The sequence below is a fragment of the Grus americana genome, chromosome 1, assembly GCF_028858705.1.
Source record: "Grus americana isolate bGruAme1 chromosome 1, bGruAme1.mat, whole genome shotgun sequence".
Taxonomy (NCBI): domain Eukaryota; kingdom Metazoa; phylum Chordata; class Aves; order Gruiformes; family Gruidae; genus Grus; species Grus americana.
Genome location: NC_072852.1, coordinates 147,085,217 through 147,104,973, shown reverse-complemented (window position 1 = coordinate 147,104,973; position 19,757 = coordinate 147,085,217). Strand labels below are relative to the sequence as shown.

The 19,757-nt window shown below is 39.6% G+C and overlaps 1 protein-coding gene across 26 annotated transcripts in view; it reads left to right on the top strand.

Moving 5' to 3' along the window:
- Positions 1 to 19,757, top strand: part of INPP4A (inositol polyphosphate-4-phosphatase type I A) — a 130,678-nt gene that overhangs the window by 44,438 nt on the left and 66,483 nt on the right. For 17 of the 26 annotated variants that reach the window (XM_054818000.1, XM_054817980.1, XM_054817954.1 and 14 more), the window contains exon 2: positions 7,587 to 7,646. The exons of 4 other annotated variants lie outside the window; for them this stretch is intronic. The gene's annotated coding sequence lies outside the window, so the exon portion shown is untranslated. Of the gene's footprint in view, positions 1 to 7,586; positions 7,647 to 13,422; positions 13,470 to 14,560; positions 14,616 to 19,757 lie in introns of all 26 variants that reach the window. 5 more of the 26 variants (XM_054817974.1, XM_054817832.1, XM_054817823.1 and 2 more) reach the window with 2 other exon arrangements.

Below are 19,757 nucleotides of genomic sequence, written 5' to 3'. Positions count from 1 at the left end.
GAGCTCACTAGTAATTTGACTCAGTTTGTGCAAAGATTTGATACCCCCTCCTGTCACAAGCAAGACATCCGGGATAAATGGGAAGAGTAGTTCCTTCTTAGCACAGTGCTTAGTTGTCACTAATAACATTGCAAACCTCTAAAAGGCTTCTCAGAGAAAGAATGGAGGTAGCAAATAAGTGTTTGGGAGGGCTGTGGTAGCTGATGGAGAGTGTAATACTTTGCAGCTTTTTTTTTTTTTTTTTTTAAAGTATGACATCTTACCCAACTTCCCTACGACTTGCACTTTTTTTCCACATTCCTCTGCAGTTCATTTTTCTGGGACCCAAGAAAACAATGTCTTCACAGTAAACATGACTACTTATATGCAAACATTAATAATGCAACTTATATTTCCCCATATGGTACAGCACATTTCATGGCTCAATGTTCCAATTTGCATCAGCTCTCAAATTGCATTTTGGGGGTCCATAAAACACGTCTACATGACAAGGTCAGTGCAATGGATTACCCTAGAAGGAAAACCCATCTTAATGTTGACATCTCAGAGATTTGTGTAAAACTGATCACCCTCAGAAAATATCATTTGGTTACACTGCATGAAGATAATTTCCACCCATTACTGCTTGGATGTTTAGTTTTACAATGGAATATTATTTAGCCTGAAAGCATAACCTTCTGCGATTTAAAAAAAAAAAAAAAGACAGGCATGTGGGCATTCGGTAGCTAAGAAAAATGTGTTTTACTGTGACACTAATACGACAAATGAGAGAAGGGAGCAACAATTTTAAGTACCGGACACTATTCATTTATTGTCAACAACATTACAAAACCGTCCTGGGTGTTCTTCATACACCTCATCTCTTCTTCATAAGCACGTAGTAAATGATTGGATTGATCATGCTTGTAAGAGCAAACCAGGGCTTCTCCTTAGTGTTTAAAATAGAATGTGAAATACAGGATCCACTCGTGCAAAACAGTTTGACCTTGAGACTGTGTTTTGTAATCTTTAACTCACTTCCCATTTTGCAGGACAGCACTCTTTAGCTAGACTGACTTGTGCAGGTGTGTATGTGACCAATGTCTAGGAACAAACCTCATGTCAGGGCTTGCTCTGACAGGTGGGTTTCCTCCATGTTTGTTCAACCTGGGGAGGTATTGGCATGTACTATGATTTCCTTTCCGTGAAAATCAGGTGCAGAGCAAGGTAAATTGTGACTATGTTTCTGCCCAACAAGGAGATGTGACTCATTCAGGAACACAGCCTAGCATTAGGAATGCTAGAGCACTGCTGCAACCAGTGATATAGATACAGTCACAGACGAGTGATTTAATTCTTCCCAATCAGGAGCTGAAAATAGCTGAAATTTTTATGTTGTGAAAGTGCAGGTTGCACACATAATGCAAGCAAATCTGAAATAATTCTGGGGAAGTCAGACCAAGAGAAGACAAGTTTCCTCTTTTTCTGTAAGGCATATTTTGATATGATGGTGACAGCATCTTGTGTAAGTTAGTGCTGCAAAAAGAGTTGCTACTTTGGTCACGATAATAATTTGCTCAGAACGAAGAGAGTTGATGTTCTTTAAAATCCTGAAGACTGGTATTTCAAAATGTGGAATATGAGGAAAGACATCAGGAAATCATACATAGTTTATAAAAGAGTTTAAAGAGCGCTGCATTTTATTTGCCACAAGGCAAAGAAGATCAGACGGAGCACAGCAGGACACACAGTATATTCTACCTTTTGTCTGTGTGAGGTTTGTAGCAAGGATCATAACTATCTTGACCTAGAAAAAGAACGTGCTGCTTGGGTTTGTAGGCTGATTATTGGAAACTTGAGCCTTTAAAATATGTTTACAGGAAATGTCTTCTGAGCTGCATTGGGTCTGACAGCTTGCTTTGAATAAGCATTTGTTTGCAGCTCTACTGTCATGTGGTTCGTCCTCAGCTGCTTGTCTGCTGCAGAGGTTCCTGCTCCTCAAATTTGCCAGCATAGACAGCAGGTACAGTTGTTCCCCAACTTGATTCTGTTAAAGTGCTTTGGTTTAAATTGTACCTTTTGCAAACTGTTCTGCTTTGCTCTTTTTTTTCTGTCCAAGTATTCTTTTAAAAAAAAATAAAAAAATTAAGTTGCACCAATGTGCAGTTTTGCTGAAGAAGGAGGGGAAAAGTGAGTACGAGCAACAGGAGGCAGTAGCTTAGGTTGGTTCAACTCCCATCGGAATAGCATGTCTGTTGGACTGTGCCAGGATAAAAGCTATCGAAGACAACCTCTGGGCAATGTAGCTCTGTTTTTCTCTGTGTAACAAAACCAGACAAAATCACACCTGGTGTCATGGGCTGCAGGTACTCTTCAGAGATGTTGACACCACATTTAACTGCAAAGGAAAAGGGTATGTTTTGTTCCTCCCTGGAGTGATTTAGCTGCTGTCCAGTGAGTGAGAAAGAGGGAAGAAGGGAGACAAGAGGAGAAAGCGAGGTATTTTCAATAGGAGCATGTATGCTCCCTGTCGGGTTTGTGTTTGGTTTGTATCACACTTTTAGGTTTCTCCACTGGGAATGGTGTCACGTGCTTCACTTTCTGCAGTATTTAGGAATAATGGTGTGGCAGAATTAATTGAGAACTGGTATTCTCCTCAGTTTGTGTGGTAACCCTGGTTGCAAGTACAAGCAATTGGGGAGGAAAAAAAATCTCACTCTATATTGTTTCCTTCCAGCGAAGGATCTGAATGGCTTTTAAAACCTGGCAGCAAGCACTAAGGCTTGAACTGCCGTCGTCAGTCGATTGCAAAACAATTCCTATATGGTTTTAATTAAGCAAAAACATGCTGCAGTCTTTGAAGAATCTTTTTTTCCATCATCATCATTTCTTAATGCAGAAGGCCGGAGGCAGAACATACCAAGAAGCTGGTGCTTTGGCTTTGTCTGCAGTAGCACGTTACCACACTCTGCTGTGGTCTTACTGCTATTACAGGGCAATGTGATTTAAAACCTGTAAAACGCAGGGTGAAAAAGAGGGGCTTGAGTTGGTGCCCAGTTAGATTCTTTCATATGCAAGTGACATTGGACTCTTCAGGCTTACTACTTGGGCATATACTACTGATGTTCGATTTAGTTTTTATGGCTAAAGCTAGCGCTTTAGTGGTTCTTAATCAGGAACCAAAGCACAACAGAATTGGGGTGCATTTAGAAGATGTGATTGTGTCAAAGAGGAGAAATTACAGGCATACTCTGAAAATGTAGTTGAAGAACAAAAATTGCTTTTTGAATGGGATGCAGAGCAAAAGGCACCTGCAGGAGGTCAGAACTTGCTGGGAGATCAGCAGGTAGGACTTACCTTCTCTGCAGAAGTTGCAATATTTTTCTAAAAATCTCACGGACAGACTGATTTTAAAACATGTCACTCTAGAATGTGTGATTGCCAATGTTGCTCTGCAAAATGGGTGTGACTTCCTGATGGTAATGAGCGAGGTACCAATATAACTTGCCAGCAGAGAAACTCGATGTAGTTACTAGGTCACATTGTCTCTATTTTACAGATATGTGAGATAAGCCACAGAGATGAAAGGGACTTGCCTGTGGCCACAAAACTAGTCATTTTTGTCGTAGTATTGTAAATAGGATTTTTAGATTCCTTTACCATCTCTGCCATTTTCATTTCTTAATTCGAAATGAAATTAATAATAACTTACCAGCTTTAAGTATTTATATGAAATGTCCTGAAGGTGAATGGTGGTACGGCATATTACAGAGTTATAATGTAGCAGGTCCATTGTATCAGCCCTTGATCTTGTGATTGTGGCTGGCTCTGACTTGCTTTGTGAGTAGCTTTCATGGTGCCTGGGAGCTTTCACAGTACGTGCCCGGCTTTTAGAATGGAAAAAGAAAAAATAACTATACTAAATACAGTTGGAGTTATAAAGGATACCAAATTAGAACTTTGTGTGCCTGCACTGAATTTACCAAAATAAACTTGATTTAAGGTAGTAAATGACTTTGCCAAAACCTATTGCGTATTGCATTTAACCCTGAAAAGAGCTCCACGTAATGTTGGATGTCTCTGTCCTCATTGAGGAACTCTCCAAAAGCCAAGGATAAGTAAAATGCTTTGTAACTTCACATCTGAACTGACAGTCATAGAAGTAAACCTCAAGTTTGTTCTGCCTTGGACAATGAAAAGAGAAGAAAACTTGAGCCGCCTTATAGGCTACTTCTGTGAAGAGGTATAATTTTGTAAGAAATTTCAGATGCTTTGCTGATGAGTGCATAGAAACATAGGGCTGGATAGAGTTTCCCAAGTTCTTGAGTCTAGTCTTAACAGTGGCATAATGCTCCTTTTATATGGAAACCAAGTTTTTCCTTGGCTAAACTAGCTTTCTTGGTTGCTGTTATTCCAGTTAGGTTAGTTATTTTGTTAACATCCTATTTATTTTAACATTTTTTTCACTTCTCTGGTGTTTAGCCCTTGTCATGTATTTTTGGAGAGCAAATTGTAAGTCATCTCAGCCTCCACTTTGCCGAGCTTAACCATTTTTTGGGATGCTGACTCTCCGTTGTCCTCTCTACACGCATTAGAGACTGAAGTGGGCAGCGTTTAAGTTGTCGTAGCCAGTGTTCCTGACTCTCTCTCATTGCTGCTTTTTGGAGTGACGAGAGCACATTGCCTGGTACACCCTAACACAGTATCTGCCCTTTTTGTGGCTGCATTGTCTGACACTGAGGTCTTCCTTCTTGGTTATTCTCAACTGATAACCTTCCAATTTGTGACGGAAGTTCTTGTTAGTTTTGTCTTAGTGCTTTTTAACTTCACCTTATTTCTTTTACTTTGGTCCTGGCTCTTCTTTGATAGTTTTGATTTTCCTAATGTTTACCATACAGCACTGTAAACTGATGAATTGCATCTTAATTACTGCATCTGCAAATCTGAACACTGTTTGCTTTATGTATGAATCTTCCCTGAATTTAATGTTTTAAGCAGTAAAACTGATTAAACTGATCAGTTTAATTTAAAGTTTTAGCTTTCTTAATCCTACTGTATGTATTTTTATATTTGCCTCATCTATATATTTTACTAGAGAAGTATCTTCTCCGCATAGGAACCTGTTGCCTTGCCACAGTTTTGTGGTACCACGGTCACAGATTTCTAACATGCACTGTTGTAGCAAAATGGCAGATATTTCAGATTAAAAATCATACTTGTTCTTGTCCTGGAGAGCATACTAGTTGAAGAGCTTTTGTTTTGGCCTTAAGATAAAAAATTTGATCCATGGAGTTATTTGCTAACTCCCAGATACACAGTTAATGTCTTTGTTCTATAATTCTGAGTGTAAATAGACAGGCGAAGGGGTGAAACTGAAAGATTGATTTGTGTGGTGTATATCAGTTGCGCAGTGAGCAATTGTTTATAAATGGTTGTTTTCCTTCTGTAATGCTTTTGGAAACGTGAAATAACTGTACTACCAGTTCCAGTGGCACCTGTAATAACAGGTAGTCCAGCAGTGGAACAGTTTGCCAAGAGAGGTTGAACAGTTTCTGTCCTTGGAGGTTTTTAAGACCCAACTGGATAAAGCCCTAAGCAACCTTGTCTGAGCTGAGAGGTAACCCTGCTTGGGGCAGAAAGTTGGACTATCCTTTCCAGCCTGAATTATTCTGTAAAGTCAGATTCCACTACCTCTTGCTGAGGAACGGGTTCCCTCTTGGAAAGAGATGTGCGGTGGAGTAATCATGCAGCAGGGTGTGCTGAACACACTAGTGCTGCTTTGCTGGGTTTGGCTTCTGCTCTTCTGTAACGTCTCAGCCTGTAAGATGCTGTGGTGCTGCAAAAGGGCAATCATGCACCAGGCCTACATGGATTCACATAAGTCTCTTCCATTCTGACAGGTTTTTCATGTCATTAGAAACAAGGGAAAAAAACCCCAAAGGATATATCTGGGGTAGTCATGTCTGGGATAGTAACTTCAGTAGGACCACATTAGAAGAAACCTGTCTCTTGCTTTCAAGGTAGAAGTCTGAGAAGGTGAGCTAGAGTATTCAACTGGCTGCTATCCTGGACTGTCCTGTAGGCAAACCCATTTCCCATTGGATTAATCCACATTTTGCTCCAATTTGCTCCCTCATCCTGATCACCCTCTTTTTTATACTGCGTGTTACTTCTGGGTTTGCTTCTGGAGTGAGTTGTTGGAGAAGATTCACTCCATGGGCTGCTCCCCATACGGACAGCACTGTGCCAGGTTTGTCTATGTACCTCACCTCGCTTTCCATCCCGGCAGGTTTTGCACTATCCAACACCCCAGCTGCCCCCATGCCAGGATGCGAGGCACCTGCTCCTAGTTTACCACTATAGAGCACCATTCTGTTGGGTTGCGACACAGCTCTTGCATCATTTCAGAAACTGTAAACCTGAAAATTCAGAAAGTACCCTCAGAAAATAATGATCGTGTCTTAGGATCACCATGGTGGCTGAGAAGACACCATGGGTGAAATGTTAAGATACAGAAGCAGTCCTGGGCAGTGTGATGGGGAGCCTCGCCTGCACCTCGGGGCCTCACTCAGGAGCTAACCCCAATAGCTGGTGGATTAAGCAGTGTAGATGTTGGATTCAGCTGGCTACAGAAGGAGCCTAGGACAGCTGTGGCTTTCGTAGTTTAAAGTTAACCTTCATGTCTAGCTGTGCCTTACTTTCGTGCCATGTGGCTTGTGTACCTATTTGGCAATGAACTTGGATAAGGATTCTGGACTGATTGACTTATGGGATAAAACGTGCTAGGAAATGTCTTGATTATACTTCTTGAAGGGAAAAAACCCCCCACAATAATAAGATGCCTATTGCTTAGGTGTGATGAGTGATGTTGGTATGGCCACGTACAGTATGTTCCTTGTCACAATGGAAGAGCTGTGGGTGTTGGCAACAAGAAATGAAACTCTTGAATCTTTCTGCCAGTGGCATCTGGATTCAGTCTGGGCCTGCGGGAAGTAAAAATTGTCTGGGGGGGCTGGGTTCAGTTGTTAGCATTTCTGTTTCATGGAGGATCCTCTTGGGGAAGGGAAGTAGTTGCAGGGGCGTGTGGTGACCCCAACACTGACTACAGCTGGAACAAGCAGACGGGACAAGTAGCCGAGTTGAGAAGCTCTTCTGGGAGAGCTTGGTTGTTGCTGGTGACATGAAATAGCTACTTTATTGAGCTGCTTATACTGTAACTGCATTGAGTCTTTTACAGACTTAATAGAAAAGTCATTTTAGTTAAATGCATTGTATTTTCATTAGTGTAGTAGAAGGGGGATATACATCGCATTCCTTAAGTGTAAAATGTTACAGTAACAGTACCTCATTCTGAAATTTCTTTCAACTTTATTCTTATCTTCTCTTTCCTCTGAACTGACCCACAGTCCAGATTCTGTTTTAAATGGTAAAGGAGCTATGTTATAAAATGTTAACACTCTGCATTTTTTACAAGTTTTTAGTGATTATTTTTTAAAAAATTGTTCCTATATTTATTGCTTTTCCCAAAAAATGTTTTCCTACACTACTAGCCTGTTTGTCTGGATCCATTCAGTCAGAAACAGTTTGTCCTTTTTTGTGTCTTTCAGACTTTTTTAATAAAGAACTGGATGCACATGCCGAATTTCATCTGTGAAAGATGGAGTAAGGTAATATAATTTCAGTGATTGCTACTGTAATGTGTGATGATCTGTGCACACTGAATGCAAAGGTTCAAAGATTAAATAAATTAGAGGCAGACAAAGCAAAAGGAACTTCAGCCTCAGAAATAATGACTGCTGACAAGATCCTACGTTCTGATATCAGTGGCATGCTTGCCCTATGTTTTGTACTGTGGGTAATTCATAATATTGGCCAGAGGTTTTCTGGTATCATTGGGTATGTTGTCCACAGAAGCTTGGGTAGGTCATTAGCTAGCGACAGTAGGATTTGTTCATCTTTGAACAAGTGATGTGTTTCTGGAAATTTGTGAGATTTAAAGTACAGCCTATACTGAAAGGCCAATATTTGTCACCTGTTTCCACCATAAGAAAAAACCAGTGGTTGTTTAATTTTCTTCCTTGAACATCTTGGGTCAACAGAGGTGGAAGAAGGCAGATCTGCCTTTGTTGTCATTGAATATTGCTGTAGCATAGAGCAATATCCTTCAGGAAGGGAACTGAATCCTGTTTGGCACTTCACAAACATTTGTCCAATATTTACTTCACAGTGAAAGACCTATTTTATGTCCTGTGATGTGGCAGGGGGCAGAGGCTGATGGTCACATTACTGGGTCCTGAGAGGTGAATGTGTGTCCCGGTGGGGTTCCTGTTAGCAGAACACTCTTGCCCATTTGTTTCCAAGCAAAGTTCAGTCATAGGCCTCCTCTTGCTTTCTGCAGGCAGGAGCAGCTGTTGGTGGGCTATCTGTTGGGCTGGCCAGCTGCACCTGGCTTCTGGGATTTGAGACAGTAAGACAACTTATGGCATACGTGCTGGTGATGTGTGGGATATGGCTGCAAAGCAGTATGAAGCAGATGCCAATCAAATGAGTCTTCTGGTAGAGGCAGGAGGTTTTTCTGGTCTGGGAGTAGGAGGCAGTGAGAGGTGAAACGTGATGCTCATGGTCAAATGTGATTCTCATGGTCACGTGTGACACTCACAGTCACGTTGGTAATCGTGTGCAGAAATTGAGGAGGAGCCCTCAGTCTCCTCATCTCTGATGTAGTGCCCTCAGCGCCCTTTTATAGAGTTCAGCAAAGAATGAATGTTGGAGTAGAGTCAGTGGTGAACAGCAGTTACTTCTCAGAGATGTTTTCCCCCAACTCCTGCTAAGGGAGAACAAGCTCATTTGTAAGATCAAGCAAGCAGAGTCAGCAAATGTACTTTTCTCATGCAGCTTTGCTTTTCTTCTATCAGATGTGTGTCTTAATGCAGACTGAGGATCAGTTACTGAAAAGTCTAGAGAGATATGTTACCATGATTGCACCTACATCTGGAATTAAAGCAGGTGGTCCATACCGTGGACTGGGTTATTTAACTGGGGCAGAATGGAATGCAGTGCACAATGGGATGCTCCAGGGACTTACGTGTAATTTTTTCCTTTCACCGTCTTGAACCGTTCAGTGAAGAATAACTTGGGATCAAGCATGCACTTACAGATCTTTCTCAAACACAGGAAGGCAGGGATGAAGTTGCTAGCAGCAAATAAGCGTTGCCAGACCCTGTAGCTAACTTTACCGTGACTTAAAAGGAATTGCAGTAATAGTAATTGCTCATATCACCTCTCCCTTTCTCTCTCCCTTTCTCTCTCCCTTTCTCTCTCCCTTTCTCTCTCCCTTTCTCTCTCCCTTTCTCTCTCCCTTTCTCTCTCCCTTTCTCTCTCCCTTTCTCTCTCCCTTTCTCTCTCCCTCCTATTAATCATTGTCTGCTTTCGAAAAAACATGCCTGGGGCAATCCTGAATCTCCATCCAGTTCAGTGCTGCTTCTTACTGAAGAAATTAAAAAAGAATTGTCATTCTTCCCCAAGACAGCTATGTCTTGTCCCCCGTGGGGTCTGTCTCCACACTTTCAAAGAAATTCATAACAACAGAGGAAAAAAACCAGCATTTGGGGCTTCCCTACAGCGACACCATATCATCCTAATTAAGTGTTTCTCAAATGTGGCCCTGGCTGTGCAATCAATTCCATATAGACAGATCCCACTACTCATTTGAAGCTTTGTGTTAGATTAGGTCTGGAAAGAAAACAGGAAGGAAAGAAAAGATAATGCCACCCACTTCTGTTTGCCTGCTTGCTTGGTATTTTGGTGGATATTCTCTTTCAACTCATTTAGATTTAGTGGCTTCTTCATTAAGAGTCAAACTCACTGTTGCATATGTAAATCTCCACGTAGCTTTTTTGGTTGAGGCTCCTTAATGTGTATGTTTAAAACAGAGTTTATCTCCAGTGGCACTCTTTTAAGTAGCAGTCCCTGCTTTCTCTTCATTCAGTTCTCTGGGTCGCATCTCCAGAAAATGTACCCTGCTAAAACACATACTGGTATAGGTGACAAATGGACAAACTGCATGACTGACTGATGAAGGAGAGATAATGCTTATTAGCACAGCAAGCTGCTTTATGACTGTTGTTCTTAGCTTTTACAGGAAGTTTACTATCTGCTTTTACAGTTTATTTTTTAACAAAAAACAACATCCACAAGTTTGTTCCTTCCCCTCTTACTTTTCCCTTCTTGCCAGTTTGTAAAGTATATTAAAATGCAGAGCAGGCCACGTGTGAATGCATGGCTGTGTTAAATGTGCAGTGATCCCATTTCTTAGACCATGATGTTCATCGTCCTGTTGTTAGTGCTAGATCAATTGCGTGAACCTTGCTGGATTGGTATGTATAATTGCTGTAACTCCATGTGCAGTTATTGCATAATGGGAGGCACTTGGCCTTTCAATAATGCTCTATATTACATTAGGTGTTCTTCTGGCTTTGTCGATTCCAGTCTGCAGAGTTAACCATGACTTTAGCAGTGAAGACAGAGATGAAGGACTGAGTTCAAATAATATCTTAAATGAAGGCATAATCAGATCAAGTAGAGCCTGAATGACGGGAGAGGGACAGAAAGAAGGATAAGAGGACATGATGATACATAGCTAATGAGAACGGCTGTAGAGGACACAGAGTCAGGGAGAAGGCGGCAGCAGAATTTCAGATGGTTTAAGTGTCTGGAGACTACAGTGATCTGTGGGTTAGTACTTTTGCTTCTTTACTATGATGACTTCTGTCTCTTTCTACAAGTATTTACCCTACATTATGTTCTACGCAAGCACAAAAAGAAATTAAGGGTTTTCTGGAATTAAATGCTACTTTTACATCAAGGCATTTAAAGTGTTTGGAACATGATCCTGTTCAAGCTTACATTCAATTCAGTAACATATTCATTTTACTCCTGTGTTTGCATTTTAATTATAAAGCTGTTACAGTTTTTAATTTACAAAATTATCTAGTACCTAATTGTTAATAATCTCAGCATTATCCTTGGGAGATACATAGATGAACTACCACAGAATCATTAGGAAGTTCAGGAATAATTATTTCACTAAAACATACTGAGAGGATTAACACTTAATCCAAACCATCTAAACCAACCTTCAAAATCAGCTGCCTACCATACTACTTTCATTTTTGGAAACTTGGCATATGGATCATTTCATACTTCCAGCAGTATTTTCCATATAGATAGGAAAATAAGATAGGAAGTGACCATGTGGGTCCTCAAGTCCAGACCTCCATATATCAACAGGTCTGGACTGTGCAGTACAAACACTTGCCAACTCTCTGTTTGGCCTCTAAGGCTAGATGGAATACAATAGCTTGAAGCACTGTAATGAAAGACAAAAATCTGCAGTAGTAGTATGCCTCAGACTGGGGCATCACTAGCATACTAGTCTCTGCAGAATAAATAGAAAAAAAGGCTCCTAGTTATTTTTAGCTTTACTGCATGATTTTTCATAACTTTTGGGAGGGCAGGGTGGATGGGCTTTAAATACCGGAGGTCAAATTTTCAAATATGTATCTTTAATCTGAACTCAGCTCAATAAAAGTCCTTTGTAGACACTGAGCACCTGCAGTCTTTGGTGAAGTCAGGAGCAGTTGTCAGTGATCCGAGGTCTCCCAGGAAGTCGGGTCAGTCTTGATGTCTACATCAGGAGAAATCTTCATTTTTCTGCTCATTTCAGTGGGACGACTGAAGCTTGTAGTTAGGCATGTGCTCTTGTGCTGTCCCTAAGCTGAGTTGCCTTACTGAACCAGAGTTTCCTGAGGTGCCCCGTAAGTGTTAATTTAGGCAAAGCATAAGTAGAAGTTTTTAGCCATGTAATTCAGAAGGAATCTTAACTGGCTGCCTGTTGCAAATTTTTTAAATGTGTATGGCAAACAGATAGAGATACAAAAGTCCTAAACCAATAAGAAAAGGAAAAAAAGAAGAAAGGTTCTTGCATCCTATTGAACAGTTTTCTTGAACTGGATAACATATTTATCTTTTTAAAAAGCCTTTAAATTTTATCAAGAAAATCGTGGCTCAGCACAAAAACATTTCCAGATGTAGCATGCTTGAGTGGCCCAACGAATTGGAAAGTCTACATGAACATATTCAACCATTTGTGAATATAAGAAATTGTACTGAATGGTGGGTATTTAAGGTACTGTGCAACTCTTAAAAAGCCTTGTGTAACATAGAGCCCAGAAGCATCTCAGTTTCACGCTGGGATTTCCCATATCAAGTTAAACAAGGGCCCTAGCTATATCTTGCTGTATATCTTCTGATTTTTGGGTCTCAGGAGCTTTCAGGAAGTCTGTCTTAGGTATTTTACTCATCATTTCACGTAGCTTTTTGTAATCTCAGAAGCAGCATCCAGTTTTTGCATCCCTCATTTTAAAAGCAGTCAGAGTTGCTGGCTGTCAGAGCGACTTTTTAAATTGCTGTATAGGTAATTCCCAAATTGGGAATTTCTTAAAGGTACCTTTTTTTAATGTGTAATTAAAATATAGATCTATTACTAAGATTTTTTTAAAGGGTTTTTATTACTTCATACTATTGTATGTTATCTATATCTCTAAGGAAATGGAAAATGTGGTCTAGGCAACTTCAGGCTTGTTAATTTGACCTTAATAACCTATGAAATTTTTTTAAGGAATGAATAATTAAAGACACGGGAGTTGAGTGGAAGGAGGATGAAACAGAATCTGTTTTGCTAAGATAGGTCATGTCAGACTGACCTAGTATCTTTTTTTAATGAGAAAGTAGGTTTTCTAGAAAAAGAAAAAGAAAAAAATGTGCTAGATCTGGTCTCTCTGGATTCTACTGAACCATTTAACACGGTGCTGCATCAAAATTCCTGTTTAAGGTGGAGAAAGATTAAGTTAGTCTAAGAATTGTAAACTCAGGCAAAGAACTGGCACAAGGGGGACAACAGGAGGTAGATATATGAGAAGAATTATTCTTTGGGAGTTGACATGTTTAGTTTTCTTGAGGCTTTTTTTTTTTTGGTTGAGTTGATTTTGTTGTCATGTTGTACTGCAAGCAGGCTGTTGAAACTTACTAATGGGAGGAGGACATTAATTTCCAGTGCACAGTTTTAGATGGAATGACTATACAATTAATTGTACAATTAGGTAATAGTAAAGGGGTGGAATTCAACACAGCAAAGTGTCAGGCCACACACTGGCAGGAATTCATTTACTGAGTTTAACCTTGGTGTCAAAATTAGCATTCTAAGCTCTTATATAATCAGTGGAAAGGGGCAGATTTTTAATTAGGCACGCAACTCCTGCCTTTCTCTCTTGACTGTTAACAGAGCCTAGGCACCTGACTCTGGCATCTGTGCTGAATGCCTTAAATTGGATGGTGCTACAGCCTCAGCTTAGGAAGTAATGCAACAACTTTTCCTATGAACAGGGGAGTTCAACAATGGAAGACTTCAAAGGAGAAAAGCCTATGTGAGGGTAAGTGGGTTCAAATTTGTCTCTTTGGCAAGTCTCTCAATTTGATACCATCATGAAAATGATGGACAGGATCCAGGGAAGTGTCAGGAGAGGTATTTCCAATTGAGGGAGGGCACCTCAGCTGGGTGCTTCGGGGCTGGGACCTGATCTGGAATAAGTGTGCAACACTTCTTGCAATATCCAAGAAACTTCAGCTCGTATGTACCAGATGCAGAGAAAAGCTGCAGGGATGATCAAAGGAGTGATGTTACAAGAGGAGTCTGAAACAGCTGTGTTGGATATGTCAGGAAGACTAGCAAAATGGGAAATGTAATTGCTGCAGCTATGCTGCTGGAGTCATGGGGAGCTTTGGAATGTGGCTGCTATCAGCTAGGTGATAGCTAAAAAGCAGGATGTCCGTAGTCCATCAGAGGACTAATGTAAGTCTCTGTGTAACAGTATGATATTGTTGGAAGAAACAGAAGTGTGCAGACATATGATTTAGAAGTGACGTGAACTGAATATATGGCGCTGCTTAGTGATTGGAGTTTGTGTATGTGTACCTAGCATATGGATGAAATATTTAACCAACATAGAAATGCATACTGATAATCCTATTATATATGACGGTAGTCAGAAGGAGAACGCTTCATGCACATTTAAGGAAGAGCTTAAAGATTTATGAAGGGCAACGATTGCTTGGATTCTTTGGACTTAGGCTGTTTGGCAGCTTGTGCTTTTTGATCACTCCTGTACAGTGTGATACTTGCCATCTACTGTATTGCCCTGCAGTTTTCCTGCACTGCACAGGGAAAGCTGTGTGACAAATCAGGCGTCAAGTCAATTTGTAGGGCTGGACAAAGTAGTGTTAAGTTTAGCCTGTGACAAAGATACCTTTAGAAGCAGACTGCTGGGCAGCAAACTCATGACCAGTGAGAGAAAAGCTTGCTCTAAAGTGAAAATTGTGGTTGAAGATCCCTGATGTGCCTGTAGTGACAAATGATGGGTGCAGTACTTACAGTCAGTGACAGCCCATGCCCCAGATATCTCCTTAGTTTGACAAATGCTTAAACTTGTAACTGTATGTTGGTGAAGAACTGCCCTTTGCCTAGATGCTGGTTTGTCCCAACACGAGGTTCGAAAAGGAGCTGAATTCTTTGAGCAAGGGTGAGTAATGTGCTTTCCACTCTCTTGCAAATCCTCTCTTGCCCTAAGTGGCTTTATCAGTTATTAAGACACTGATCTGGTCATTCTTTAGCAGAATTATCTGTAAAATAACAGGAGGAAAATGCCACAGCAAGAAACCTTTTTAATGTACTTCTGGCAATGCTATGTTTAGTTCTCTAGTTATTTGTTTATTATAAGTGCTTAGCCTGTGTTTCTGAGAATTCTAAGTGCCTAGAAGAATATCAGGAGAGAATAGTACGCCTTTTTTTTTTTTTTTCCTCCTGCTTCCTAATTAATTATTACATAGTGGTACTAAGTTGTTATTGTTCTGTGGTAAAAACAATTGTGTGGTGATCTCACAGTCCTTACTTGGAAAATTGCCGCAGTAAAGAAAAAAAACACTGTTTATGGACTGAATTGTCAATAGTTTGGAAGGGGGTGTTCTGTTGGAAACACAGTGCTTTGAATGACAGTCCGAGAGGAGGGATGGCAAGGAGGGAGGACTGAGAAGATAAGAGTGAAAATGTGTGAGTGCTTTTTCAGGTTTATTCTTTATTAGAGTCATAGTCAACTCCTTTAGATTTAGAATCTGTTCTAGTTTAGGTTTGGCCTTTTTTCTATATTATTGGGGTTTTTTAGCACCAAGTCATGGTTTTCTGGCTAGTAAACTGGGGTTTTAATTTGAAAATTTGTCTAAGTCTCTTCCTGAGAGACAGGAGTTGGAGCATCTCAGGCCTGCATGGCTGTCACTTATAATGATGCCCAGAAAAAATGGGAGAACATCACAAAGAGGTTTGTGGAGGAGCAAAGATGATCAGGTCTGAGGGACTTCACCTCTGAGTTTCAGGGAAAAAGGCATTTCACACTCCTGTTGAGGAAGAAAAAGAAATAGAGGAATTTCTAGCACACCTTTCCTTCCCATCACAATTCTTTTTTTGGGGGGGAATTGATGAAATAAGTGCAAATGAAGAGACAAACAAGAGTAGTCTCAGGTTTGGAATACTTCCCTGGTCAGCCCAAGAACTGTCATTATTAAACATGAAATGTTGAAATGTAAATTTAATGCTGTTTCATAGTCTCTTAAGATAACTGTTTAAAAGTCAGAAAGATTTATCTTTTGAGGGTGACTATCCCTCTCTGCTCAGTTCTAACTAGTTGCCTGTTTTGCTTAACTTCAGTACAGTTCAGTGAAGTGAGTCCCATCCAAAGAGTACACACCTTGCTTAACCTTTTCATAGCATGGTGTTTAGTCAAGGTAACCATGTCCTCATGGTTTGTTCACACAGATTCTTAAACAGTAATAAAAAATGAGATATTTTTGTACAATTAAATAGGGTCTATGTGAACTGTATCTCTGCTGAACTCTATGCAGTACAAGAGAGAAGGTTGTTCCAACTTATTTTGATCTTTCTGTCATGATACTTTTAACAGTATATTTTCTGCTTGGATAGATTCTATGCTATAAAAACTAAAAATAAAATGTACCAAGGCATTTTGGGGATTTGTAGGCAAGCATGACAGAGTATATTAATTTCTTCTTCAAATGTGTTTATGCTAATTTTGCTTTGAAACAAAAATATATCCATTTAGGAATATTTATGTTCAAGATTGTTCTGTAATTTCCATATTAAAAAAAAACCAAACCCAACTTAGTGCAATTCCTGCTAGACTTTAACCCCAGAGGTGCCTAGAACACGAAGATGAGATAGTTTAAAAGACCTAGGCCCTTGTGAGAGCTTACTCTCCTTGAAAGCATTTAAAAAATGGGCTGTCTGAAATTGTACTTTATTGTTGACTTTTTGCCCATGTTAACATGAGCAAACAAAGAAAAAGAATTAAAAAAAGTGCTGCTCAGCTGTTAGCACTGAGCTATTTTTAGTGGGACATTTGAACATTGATCTGGTGTTTCTGAAAGGAGGCATTTTCCCTGGTTGTGGTTGTGCACGTTCACATGGGCGACTCTCCTTTAGGCTAATCTGCTCTGATTTGGAATAAGATGATTGTTGGAGCTGTCCCAGGCAGCTGCCAAATATCCTCAAACTTTCAAAGTGGAGATGTAGAGAAAAACGGTTGTGTGGACTAAACTCCAGCTGTGTAAACCTACAGGTCTGGTATAGTGTCCTGGAAACATCTTGGGTAGTGGGGTTTCCACCACTCGGCTGGGAGCTTCATTCCATAAACTTGGACATCTTTATCTTGACATATTGGTTGTTGGGTTGGGTTTTTTTTTGTTACTCAGCTGGAACTCTCATCTTTGTTAATTCTATCCCATGAGGGAGCCAGGCTCCATTTAATAAACATGCCTTTTAATATTGACAGGTAATATTGAGATGAGCAAGGCCTGACTTTAGAAGCTAAACCTGTTTGAACCAAGGCACCAACTGTGATTTTTATGGGTGGTGGGAGGGAAAGCAGCCACCATGAGCTATCTTTTGTTGATTTTCCTTTTTTAAAGGTCATCATTGTGCTTTAAGGTGTGGGGTAAAGGTCTTGTCTTCAGTCTAGAGAGAGGGAAAACTTCTCTAGCTAAACTGCCACAAAAACTTAAGGAAAACACTCCTGAAATATTTTCAACACCTTTATTCCTGAAATAACTGGGATTCTCTGTATGCTGTTTCTTTTAGTATGTAAGTCCAGTTTAATATAGGAAGTCTATGATTTTACTATGAAGAAAATGAATAACCTTTAGGAAAGGAAAAAAAAAATAACACCTTCCTTACAGAAATAAAGTAACAGCCTTAGGAAACAAGACTGGTAAAAACAAAGTCGAAAGCATGTCAAATTCGTGATTGGAATATCATGGTAATAATCTGTTGGTAATGGGAATAGAGAAAAGATTATAAACAATCAGACGCCATTCTGTTGCCATATTCTGCAGAAGACCATATTCTACAGCAAAAGCCAATTTTTAATGTAATCCTCCTTCTATCCACTGTTACTGGGAGAGGAGTTTCTTGCTTTCTAATTATGTATATATATGTGTGTGTGTACATATATACATAAATAGTTGAGTTTAGTTCTTTGGAATTTTTTTTGTGATGCTTTTTGAACATTTTAGCAGAAGAGCTGTGAGTATTTTCACATGCCAGTCTACGAAGGTTTAAGCTTGGCATAGAATTGCAGTTATTTATCAATATAAGTGATCCTCATGCTTTCATTGCCAGTGAAAAAAATGTTATTGCCACTTTTGTGTGTTATTGTCTTATTCTTCGTAGGCTATATAAAATAAGAACTAAGTAAAAAGAGAAATTAGAGGTTTAGGGGATTTTTAATTTCTTGAACAATAAGGTAGGAAATAATACGAAATATTCTAGGTTAACTGATACACTCTCAAACAGACGAGTTCTTTGCTAGTTCAAGGCTGAGTTCTTTACAGTATACTTAAATAGCTGTTGAAGAGAAATTCTAAAAAAAATATCTTTTGCAAACACTTCAGACATATGTAGCACTTAGTGATAGTTTGAAAGGTAGCTATCGTTTCTGAATTACAAACTTTAATCTTTTCTGGTTTATTTCCCTGATATTTCTCTGTGGATCAGCTTTGAAATCCATATATTATAACAGGAAGAAAAGCCTGTCTATTTTGGATTCATAAGGACTGACAAATCAGCTTTGTTTTATATGGTGCCTGTTGGTGCATTTTATCCTCAGACAAACAATGGGTTATATGTGTTAACCCATTTGCTTTTATGAGTTAAGTAATAGTTATAAAGTCAAATAACACTGCCACACAGTCTTTTATTTCTTTGAGAAGGAAAGTTGGGAGAGCAATGCTTTCAGATAGTGTTTGATGTAGAAGGAGGAAAAATGGAAAGAAAAAGTTCTTGACAACTGATTTTTCAAGAAGATACAGCTGGGAGCAAAAGTGACTCAGGGAGCAGCAGTTTTGGATCCCCATGGACAAAATAGATGCCCAGAGCATTGGGTATGAGTCATCTGGAGCTGCTCTTCTGGGTCTTGTTTAAAAATTGTCCCTTTCCCCCTTCCCCAGGAGCACCAATAAGTACTTGGTGTCTGTTACAAAACATCTTTTGTTAGGCTACAGAAAATCAGTATGCTAAATAGGAGCCTCACAGAATAGGAAAGATCCCTTCTATGTCCAGCTGCATCCATCACTACAAAGGCAACACTGGCATATTATAACTTAATGTTTTGGCTTTGAAATCGTATAGCACAAAAAGAGTAAGATATTGTCTATCCCGAGGTCAGTTTCCATGTTAGTGATCAAAAAGGAAAATTTGAACATGAGAGCTGAAAAGATTGCCCTGTCTGTTTTTCAGGCACCTTTACAAGCACAATTACCACATGGTCACAGCTTTCCCAGAACTGAGAAGAAATTCATAGTATATTTTTCACTGTTAACTCCTGCAGTCTGATTTGTAATCTTGGCAGATTAAAGAGTCCTTTTATAATATGACAGATCACATTAGGAAAATCCATTCGGGTAAGTGTTTGCAAACTCTGTTCTCACTTATGCAGGAGTGACCTGGGGTGTCACTAGGAAGGAAGACAGAATATGTTTTAATACTAGTTGTTTGGATGCCACCGTTGTCCACTCCCAGGCAATGTAATTTTATCTACATTTGTTGTCTAGTACTTGGATAGTTTCATAGCCAAGATAAGGATGCCATTTGGTAGCTCGTTGCGTATGGAGTTCTTAAAATCTGGGTCTGTATTACCTCAGATACTTAGCCACAGAGCTGTTCAGAATGGAAGGGTTAACAAAGTGCTTGTTGAATGCACACTAATACCACTGTTTCTGCATCATCCTACAGTAGCCCGAATATTCACACGGATTTGACACTCTTGTTGCTTTAGTATTAAAAGATCTGCAGGGCTTGGGTTGGGTGCTAGTCTCCTGCATTTTAACCAGTGGTCCCTGGCTTTATTCTTCATAGGTAATGCCATACTCTGATTTTTCTTTAACTCACTTCTACTGGGGTTAGCAAATTGCTTGTTTGGTATTTTTGTAAGTGTATACCTCGTAAAGAACTATTTGCAGTGTAAGGTTTCAGTTAGAGTTTGTTTTTATTTTCTTTGTTGAAAAAGATTACTTTTTTTTTTTTCTTAATTGGATAAAGAAGTTATTATTAGACTTTCCCTTTTCAGAACTGGAAAGTGCCCAGAAAGGCTTTAGCTCAC